At 42.6% G+C, this 2,787-nt stretch overlaps 1 protein-coding gene across 1 annotated transcript in view; it reads right to left on the bottom strand.

Annotated features, from left to right (window-relative positions):
* KSR2 (kinase suppressor of ras 2) overlaps positions 1-2,787 on the bottom strand; it is a 79,396-nt gene that overhangs the window by 69,293 nt on the left and 7,316 nt on the right. The window lies entirely within an intron of this gene.

Here is a 2,787-nt window from a genome sequence, read left to right as displayed (position 1 = left end):
TTTCTTCTATTCTTTTAGTATAGATTTAATATAATATATATAATAAAATAATAAATCAAGCCTTCTGAAACATGGAGTCAGATCCCCCTCTCTTCCCTCAGCCTGAGACCTCTGTGAACACCATCACAGGGATTCTCTGATCAGCACTGCAGGGGTTAAAGGTCCCATCCCCGGGAGGGTTTGTGGGGTGGATGGGGCTGGGAGCAGCCTGGTTGGGTGGAAGGTGTCCCTGGCCATGGAATGGGATGATCCTAAAGGTTCCTTCCAACCCAACTGTTCCATGATTGATTCGATGCTGGCACTGCATCCCAGCAAAAATCTTCTCTGTGTTACAGAATCTTGGAATGGTTTGGGTGGGAAAGGACCTTTAGGATCCTCTTATCTCTGGGCAGGGACACCTCCCATTGTCCCAGGATGCTCCCAGCCCCAGTGTCCAGCCTGGCCTTGGGCACTGCCAGGGATCCAGGGGCAGCCCCAGCTGCTCTGGGCACCCTGTGCCAGGGCCTGCCCACCCTGCCAGGGAACAATTCCTCATTCCCAATATCCCATCCAGCCCTGCCCTCTGGCAGTGGGAGCCATTCCCTGGGTCCTGTCCCTCCATCCCTTGTCCCCAGTCCCTCTGCAGCTCTCCTGGAGCCCCTTCAGGCCCTGCAAGGGGCTCTGAGCTCTCCCTGGAGCCTTCTCCTCTCCAGGTGAGCACCCCCAGCTCTCCCAGCCTGGCTCAGAGCAGAGGGATGGGTGACCTGAAGACCACAGAGATTCCCACAGGACCATCCAGTGCCACCCCTGCCATGGCAGGGCCTCCTCCCACTGTCCCAGGCTGCTCCAAGCCCTGTCCAACCTGGCCTGGGACATTCCAGGGATGCAGAGGCAGCCACAGCTGCTCTGGAGATCCCACTGTGGAGCCTCACCAGTCCAACAGAGGGATTTCCAGGGGTGGAGGTGTCCCCACGTGTCCCCACCATCACCATCTCCTGCTGCCACCCCAGATGGTGGCACTGGGATGGTGACACCCCTCACCTGGCCCAGGCTGAGCCCCCATCTCACTCCCATAACGAGGGGGCTGTAATTAACAGAGCCTCCTCTCCACTCCTAATTATCCATCAGCACCAGGAGCCAAGCAGCACCTTGGAGCACCCCGGGGATGATCCAGGAGGAATCTGGTCCTTGATCCCAGCTCAAGGCCCCTCGGCTGAGGCCTTTTGGTTGCCCCCACCAAGGAAAACCCAAATCTCATTTTCCAAATTCCTCCTTCCCCCTCCGTGCCTGGGTTGGGAATTGGATCCTCTCCCCTCACTCCAGGCTTTCCATGGGAATGTTCCAGTTCAGGCTCCAGCTTGAGAAATGAAAAGTTTGGGTTGAAAAAAAGCTTTGAGTCAAGGGGTGGAGGATGGGGCAGGAGTAGTTTGCTGGAGTCATTTTCTCAGAGCACAACATCAAAAAACTGATAAAAAAGGCCAAAATAATTGTAAAATATGAAAAAATTACCAGGAAAAAAATTCCCAGATAATTGTAAAATATTTTTTTAAACAACAATACACAATTCCTAAATAATTGTGAAATATTAAAAAATGTATCAACAGAAGAATAAAAATTAAAAGAATATTAAAAACCTTAAAAATTAAAATGAATTCATTAGAATGAATAAAAAATTAAATTAAACAAAATAATATTAATTAAAGTTTTCAAAATTAAAATAAATTAATCAGAATAAAATATAATTAAAACAATAATTAAAAGGTTTTAAATTAACTGAAAATAAAAATACATAAAAATGAATAAAGTTTAAAAATAATTTAAAACTCTAAAAAATAAAAAAATTAATTAGAATGAATAAGAAGTACAAGAAATGGAAAGTAAGAAGTAAAAATGTTGTAAATTAAAATTAATTAAAAAATAAGAAGTTAAAAGAAATAAAAACTATCAATGCTTAAAAATAAAATAATTAATTAGAACGATGAATAAATAAAAAGAAATAAAACTAAAAATAAGAATGATAAAAATATTTGCAAAAAAGAATGCTGAAAAATATCAGCTATGCAAATAACCGCGCGCCTATGCAAATCCTGCCCTTCCCATTGGCCGCTTGCCTCTCCTTGATTTGCATAACTCCGAGCCGGCCGGGCGCTAATTAGCGGTGTTAATGAAGATGGGGAGAGGATCTCCCTGCGCCCCGGGAATAAAAACCACCCCGGGTCCGGACTGAAAACAACCGGGAGAACGTAATTCCAGAGGGGAAGGCGGCAGGTAGCGAGACGGGATCAGCTTAAACCGGGAATGCGCTTAAGGGAGGAAAAAACAACAAAAATATCCCAAAGCTGCTCGGGCTCCGAAGGCTGCTAGAGACGGGAGGATTCCGCTCCCCGCGGCTGCTGCTGCTCTGATTCCCGCCTGGAAAAGCGCTGGGAGGGAGGGAAAGTCCCCTCTGTCCCGTTTGTCCCCAGATTGGCCGCCTGAGTGCTCCCCAAAACTTCCTTGTTTTGTTTGGACCCCAAATATTATATATCATAATATTTTATTTAATAATATATTTAATAAATATCATTTATTAATTGTTATATATTCGAATATACAGTATTTCTTTAATATATTTTATATATATATTAAATATACATATATATTTACATATACATATATATTTACATATATATACATATATATTAAATATACATATATATATTTACATATATATTTACATATGTATATATATACACATATTTAATATATGTATTAAATATACATATATATTCAATATATTATATATATTAAATATATGGTATTTCTTTA

The sequence above is a fragment of the Geospiza fortis genome, unplaced genomic scaffold (genome assembly GCF_000277835.1).
Source record: "Geospiza fortis unplaced genomic scaffold, GeoFor_1.0 scaffold31, whole genome shotgun sequence".
NCBI lineage: Eukaryota > Metazoa > Chordata > Aves > Passeriformes > Thraupidae > Geospiza > Geospiza fortis.
This window is presented reverse-complemented; position numbering and strand designations above follow the sequence as displayed.